The following is an 8214-nucleotide window of genomic DNA, read 5'->3' as shown; positions in this document are numbered from 1 at the left end:
TAATTTTCTTCAGTTCCTCATTACCAGTTCCACAGAACTTAAAGGACCCTGACCCTAGGGCATGACCCCAGCAATGTGGCACTCACATCTCTCCTTCTGTTCCTCCTCCTCTACCTTTTTCATCCTCTTAATTTTCTTATTTCTTTTTTTTTCTTTAGTTCTTTCTATAAACCTTCATTATCAAAGTCAGGGCAACAGGAAAATACACACTTAGCACTCCGTCTGGTTTTTGTGTGGCGAATGAACTGTAGGGTTAAAGTGGAAGTAGGAAGACTACTAGGTAGCCACTGCAGTAATTCAGATGAGACATATCGGGTTGGAAGCAGAGGTTTTGTGTGGTATTATGAGAGTATGAGTTGTTAGATTTAGGATACATTGCATTTTGGTTGTAAAATTGCCTGGACATGTCAATGGAATGCACATGGTTGAATACACATCAAAGATGACTGGCAGGTTTTTGTCTTAAACAACTTGCTGGAAGGTGGTGGCAATTACAGGGATGGATAACAAAAAGAGAAGGACTGGTTTAGATAATAGTTGTGTTTTGGCCATATTAACTTTAAGATGCCTATTAACCACCGATGGGAGATAAATCTGAGTGAGAACAAAATGAAAGCAGTTTATGGTGTCACTGTATTTGTTACATCACCAACTTCATAGGTGTATGGCTCATCTATAATAAGATATTCATGTGGCATCTAATTCAGCATATGAACCAGAAATTTATTCTCTCTAGGTACCTGTTCAATAATTTCAATGTCATGTTTTTTTTCACAAATGCAAACATTCCAGCTTACTATCATCTACAAACAGTCTTCTGCACGTAAAAAGTTCTTTCAGATCTCAGTGCTAGAACACTTTGAGAATAGTATTACTGAATGCAAACAATCTCTCCTTTTCATTACTTATTTTTAACTTTTTTAAATTAAATGATAGCTGTGTACATTAACGCAATCATGGAGTACAGTGTGGTGTTTTCATATACAATTTGAAATATTTTCATCAAACTGGTTAACATAGCCTTTATGTCATTTTTTTAGTTATTGTGTTAAGATGTTTATATTCTACTCTTAGAAAGATTCACTTGTACCCTTGTAAGATAAACCATAGAATGCAAACTTTTCATTACTTATAATTCATACCGTGGGACTTGACTCAGCTACAGAAAGACACAGACATAAGGGATGGTCACTGGAAACAGTGAGAGACAAGAGGACCTACATAGTGGGGCCAGATGAACACTGCTTGCCAAAAATTTATTGAGATGGCTAGAGTCAGTCAACTCTACCATTGCCTCCACTGTGACTTCTTTATAATTAGTCCTAGTTCCAAATATCATTTAAGGTTCCAGTTTCAGATAAGCCTGTGCTCTTAATAAGGTCACCAACTACATAGTGCTGGAATCCTTTGGAAACATTTTCAATTCAACATTTTCTATACCCAGCAGGACAGATAGAGCAATAAACTGAGCAAGAGGTCCTTATAAATCTGAGACATTGAAATACAGCCTCTGTTGGATATTTTCTCTTTAAATATTTTTTAAATTTTTTCCTGCATATCATCTATTGGATAAATGGTGGTCCCCTGGAAGGAGAAAAGGCGTCTTTATAGATGAAATTAAGTTAAGGACATGTATAAATGTCTAAACACAATAACTAAGAAAATGCCGTGAAGGCTATGTTAACCAGTTTGATGAAAATATTTCAAATCGTATATAAAACCAACACATTGTACCCCATGATTGCATTAATGTACACAGCTATGAATTAATTATAAAAAAATAAATTAAGTATCTTTAGGTGAAGTCAAGATTATCCAGATAGGCTCCAATTCCAGTGGGAAGTATCCTTTTAAGAGATATGCATAGATGACTCACAGTGAGAAGAAAAAAACTACGTAAAGGTGGAAACAGACATTGGAGTTATGCAGCCAGCCACAAGTGAAGAAACATCTTGAGCCAGCAGAAACTGGAAGAGTCAAGGAAAGTTTCTCTCCTAGAGCTTTCAAAGGAAGTGCATTCTTGCTAACACCTTGATTTCTGGTCTCCAGAAATGTGAAGAAATGAATTTGTTATTTTAAGCCACAAAGGTTGTGGTAATTTGTTATGTGTAGCCCTAAAAAATGTTGTCTAACTTTATCTTGTCATATTAAAGTAGAACATAGATGCATAAATGTGAACATGAGTGTACAGGTCAATGAATTTTCACAAATGGAACATGTCCAAGTAATCAGCACTAAGGTCAACATACAAAAGCACTTGCACACCATAAATTCCCCTTGAGCCATATTTGAGTCATTACCCACTTTAAGGGTAGACATTATTAGCACTTCTAATGGCATACATGGGTAATTATGAAAGTTTTGAGGTATACAAAAATCAAGAAATGTAAAATCCTCATGGATGGAAAAAAATGAAGCCTTTTCAGCAATACCAATAAGCCCAGCAAGGTGAAACTTACATTGGTGATCCAAGGTGAAACTGTCAACCACATTTCTTAGAAGTGAAATAATGGACAATAACATACTCTGTCTCAAAATTTTCATAGTGACCTACATATAATTATAGTATTTTTAGCTGTTTTGTGATTTATATAAGTCAAATCATACAGTTTGCATTCATTTGTTTCTAGCTTCCTTTGCTTGTGATATTATTCCAGACTGTTGTATGTAATTACAGAACTTTCATTTTTATTGTTGTAGAGTATTCCTTATATAATATGTTTTTATATGCTTTATCCATTGAGCTTTGTACTTATGAGGAATTTCCAGGTCTGGACTACTAAAAATTGTGCTATTATGAAAATTCTTAAACATGTCATTTGATAAGTATATTTTTGTTGCTTAGATAGCTAGGAATAGAACCACTAGGCCATATGGTATGCCTGTGCTCAGAATTAGCAGAAATGTCAAACAGCTTTCACAAGTGATCATATCAATTTTCACTCCCACTCACGGTGTATAAGTTTCAGCTGCTCTAATCCTCACCAGCACTTCTTATCCTGTTTCATTTTTTGAGACAATATCTCACTCTGTTCCCCAGGCTATAGTGCAGTGGTTGCTCACTGCAACCTCAAACTTCTGGGCTCAAGTGATCCTCCCGCTTCAGCCTCCCAAATATCAGGAACTACAGACATGAACCACCACACCTAGCTAATTTTTCTTTTTTTTTTTTTAAGTAGAGAAGATGCCACATACTGGCACAGGCTAGTTTTTTGAACTCTTGATCTAAAGCAGTCCTCCCACTTTGGCCTTCCACAATGCCAGGATTACAGGTATGAACCACTACATCTGGCCAAAACTTGATATTTTCTTTTTAATTTTAGTCATTATGGTCATTATGATAAGTGCTCAGCATTACCTTTGTGTAGTGCAACTTGTATTTCCCTGATGACTAATAAAATTGGGCACTTTCTCATGCTTATTGGGCATTGGGATGCCTTTTCTGTCAAATGCCTTCAATTCTTTCGCCTTTTTTTCTAATACGCTTTTTTATATTAATTTATAGAAATTACTGATATAGTTTAGATATGAGTCCTTTGCAAATATCTTCTCTGACTTAGTGAGTTGTCTTTTATCTCTTGATATGACATCTTTTTAACAATGTGAATATCCTAATTTTAATTTAGTGTATGTTATCAAATTTTACCTTTTAAGAATGAGGCTTTAGGTTCTGTTTTAGAAATCTTTGCTTACTCCAAGGTCATGAAAATGTTTTATGTTTTTTTTTAAAGGCTTTCTTTGTTTTTCCTGTGCATTTAGATTTGCAACACATATCAAATTTATTTCCAGGTATGGTGTGATAGAGGTTAAGATATAATTTTTCCATATGGTAATCCAATAGACACAACCATTTACTGAAAATGTTGTTATTTATTTTTTCATTGCTATTAAGCATAAATCAGTTGACTATAGATGCATGAATCTGCCTCTGGACTGTCTATTCTGCTCCAATGCTCAGTTTGTTTATCCTTATGCCAGTAACAAAGTGTCTCATTTACCACAGCTTTATAATAGGTTATGAAATATGGTAGGTAGTATAAGTCCTCTACCTTTGTTTTCTTCAAGACTTCCTTGTTTGTTTCTAGACCTTTCAAATTTTTAATTTGAGCTTGACTATATTGGCCAAACCCCCTTTTTCTTGGCATTATGTTAAATCTATATGTTAATTCTGGAAGAATTATATATTCTGTATAATATTAAGTCTTCCAATCTATGAACATACCACATCTCTCCATTTATTAATATTTAGGCCTTATTTCTTTCAATCACAATCTCATGTTTTAAGTAAGAGAGTCTTTCAATTTATTTCAGTAGATTTTATTCAAGGCATTTGTTAGTTTTGATGCTATTGTAAAAGGCACCCTTTCTATAGTTTAAATTGTATTTGTATATTCCTGGTATGTAGAAATATACTTGACTTTTGGTGTATGCTGGTCTTGCATCCACCAATCTTGTAAAATGTATTTATTAATTCTAATAATTTTTAGTTATTTTAGATTTTATATATGCACAAATATATAAAATATATCATCTGAAATATAAATATATAAAATGTGTCCTCTGAAAATAATAATAGTTTTATATTTTCCTGATCCTTATGACTTTTCTTCTTCTTATGCTACTATACTGATGAGAACTCCAGTGTAATGTTGAATAAAAATGTTGATAGCAGGCACTCTTTACTTATTCATGATCTCAAGAGCAAGACTTTAAATACTTCACTATTAAGTATGATGTTTTCTGTAGGTTTATGTAGATATTCTTTTGTTTTTTTTGCAATTTTTGACCAGGGCCGGATTTGAACCCACCACCTCTGGTACATGGGGCCAGTGCCCTACTCCTTTGAGCCACAGGTGCCGCCCTTTATGTAGATATTCTTTACCATATTAAGAAAATTCCCTTTTATTCCTCCTCTTCTAAGAATTTTTATTGTGTAGGTGTATTGAACTATTTAAAAATGTTTTTCTGCATCTCCCAAGATAATCACACAATTTTCTCTTTTTTTATTTTAATTATTTAGAATGTTATACCATCCTTGCCTTCCTAAAACAAACTCAACTTTCTTATGACACATTTTCTTTAATATATAGGTGTGTTAAATTTGGTAATACATTGTTTAGTATTTTCACATCTATTTTCATAAGAGATCAATCTCTAGCTTTCTATTGCTTTCTTATAATGCTGTTACTGCTTTGTTTTACATGTTAATCCAATGGCACAATTACTAAGTCAATGAAGCATATTCTAATGAAGATTGTGTCATCATTGGGATATTATATATCCCTTACTCATTCTCCTTTGGCTCTAATGTTTTCTGCCTCAGGCTTAGCAACTTGACCAATAGTAGGCATTGCCTTTGTTAGTTTCTTCTTCTCCCTACTATATGGCTAGTGAGGATGTCAAGCTCTGTTGTAATGTCCTGTATTGGTTTGCTCCCAGGATATGTAGGAGAAAGGTAAAAGGACTACTGTTCTTTGTCTTATCTGGGGAAGCCCATCTTTTTCAGGCAAGATTGAGGCTGGTTAGCTTATCTCTTGTGACCCTCCTACCTATCCTTCCATCACAGCCTGTAGGGGTCCTACCTCAGGTGTCATCCAGGAGGTCCAAGGTAAAGGGTTTCTCTATCCCCTCATCTTACCAAAGGTGAACCTGGTCTGAGGTCAGAATAGATAGGCTCAGGTCACTTCTAAGGTATATGACCAATCTTCCTGCAAATGCTAAACCCAAGGCTTTCTGCTTATTTCTTCTCCACGTAGCTTTCTCTTAAGGCTAATGGAATTGTCTCTTAAGATTAATAAAGCTTATCACTTGAAATAGTTTGCTGATCATGGTTTTATGCTCATACATGGAGGCCAGAACACCTTTTCATCCTAATTACAAGGACTAGTTCTGAATGGACAAGTTCTGAATCGATGAGTCTATTTTACTAATAGGGCTATAGAGTGTGGTTTATGAGGCTGCATAGATGTGCTTAAAAAGAATCAAAGGAGTCTCCATGGCTTGTTGAGCCCAAGCTGCTAAACTGCACCCGCTGTACAGTCCAGTGAGTTCAGGGTCTGATTTTTAGGGTAGAAATCTGTTAGGTTTATTATGCTTAAGGGTCACCCCGAAATGTTTGAGAAGCAATCATTTATGGAGACTTTCCTGACTCCAAGTCAGCTAACCTATTAGCTGGCTATTAGATCTTGCCATAGGGGAAGGAAACTCATAGTTTCTAAATACATATTTTTGAAGACTTACTTGTATCCTGTGAACTTATTTCTTTGCTCACAGCAAGGCAATGAGGGGTAACTGTCCCCAGCCCAGTCATATAACTTATTTTGTTTATTTCACAGTCTTCATGCCTGTACTTACGGTGCATCCCAAGGTGGAGCCTGTAAAATTCCTTTTGGGAAATTCCCAGGTCCTTCCTTAGGACTTAGCAGAGTAAAATTTTAAATGTATCACACATAAAGAAACAGAACAGGAGGTAGAGGAGGAAGGGATATGAATCACAATACATAATAATAAATACGTTTTCTTGCTTTTCTGTCTCTGTAAATAATGTAGTTTTGCCTGTTTTAAAATTTATTTGAATGGAATCATATGCTATGTATTCTTCTGTCTTGTTTCTTTCAGTTAATATTCTATCTGGGATTTATTCAAGATGTTAAGTATAGAGGTTATTCATTCATGTTGCCAGTCATCATTTTCTTATACAAATAGACAAAAACATAGTATATTTTATGAATTTATGTGTCCTCCTTACATAAAGCCCATGCTAATTATTTATCTGTTGTTGCAAATTTTATGTGCTATGGAAGTGAGCATAAGTCTAGGTTTTTTCATCTGTATAATGGAGATAGCAAATTTTAAAGGTTTCTTGTGAGAATTAAGACAGATAGGGGTTTATCATCCATAGTGCCTGGTTGGTGTTCTATTTATTCATAGGGGTATTTCTTCATAGACACTTCACATTAGAGAGGATATGGTTTTCGATCCAGAGATACTTGGTATTGATTTCTGGTTCCATTGTTTCCCTTGCCTCTTGAGAGCCTCAGTTTGGTCATCAGTAAGATAGAGATTAATAATATTCCTCAACAACATTTTGATATTGGGGTGTTTTAAAATTTCACTATTCCTTGCACATAGTAGGCACTTGGCATATTTTGTTGATTTTTATTTCATTTTTAAGTATATTTTAGATCGTGGTGTTTATAAATCTCACCTATGGTAAGAGAGTATTAACCTACTATCTTAGTGCAGAGAATCATCTGTGTGTATGCATGCACATGTTGGGGGGACAGAAATAGGGGGAGGAAAGAGAGAGAGAGGGTGGTGGTGGATGAAACAGATGATTCAGAGAGAAATAATGAGGCTATTTTCCTCTATGTGGCCTCATAGGGACCTTGCCTAGAAATAGAGAAAGAGGATGTTTTTGTAAGTAGATCCTATGAAAACAAACAAACAACCTTATCTAATCCAAGATGTAGATTTTCCCTGGGTGGGGAAATTCTGATGAGTGATTTGTGTGATAAAAGTGTAGTTATTGCTATATTTGTCTCCCTGTGACAACTAGATATTAGCTGAATTACAATGAACCTGGAGAATTACCCTAGGAATCTATTCCGGCCAATCAAAATCAGTTTTGCCAAATGTTATTAATAATTGCACAAAAGCTCTCCTTTCTTCCTCAAGAAACTGACTCTATCCTTTCAGTACTTTCTGTTTGCCTTGATGACTGACAAGGAAGGTGAATCCTGGGTTACATTTATGTCCTTCCCAACCGTTTTTTCTTTTCTTTTTTTCCTGGTGGGTGGGTTGTCCCTTTTGCTTCTTTTATGTCCTAGAAATCAGAGCCTGGAAATTTTCCAATGAAGGGGAAAAAATGAATGCCCTTAATAAACATCAAATCCAAAAGATATTTTTGGCTTTTTATTAACACTTATTCACCTCCATTACCTTGCTCCACCTTGCTATATCTATCTAATTCTGCTCTGTCTTCTGGACATGAATAAAACAGCTATTAAGAAGCTGTGATATTGCTAAGTATAAGGTGCTCAGTGGCCATCAGGAGGCTTGACTCTTCTGATAAGTCACTTTCTTTCTTTGGGCCTCAGTTATATTATTTGTCAAAGAAGAATAACAAACCTTGGCTCGGCGCCTGTGGCTCAAGCAGCTAAGGCGCCAGCCACATACACCTAAGGTGACAGGTTCGAATCCCCAGCCCGGGCC

Source organism: Otolemur garnettii, unplaced genomic scaffold (genome assembly GCF_000181295.1).
Source record: "Otolemur garnettii isolate 467f Iridium unplaced genomic scaffold, OtoGar3 scaffold00206, whole genome shotgun sequence".
NCBI classification, from domain to species: domain Eukaryota; kingdom Metazoa; phylum Chordata; class Mammalia; order Primates; family Galagidae; genus Otolemur; species Otolemur garnettii.
This window is presented reverse-complemented; position numbering follows the sequence as displayed.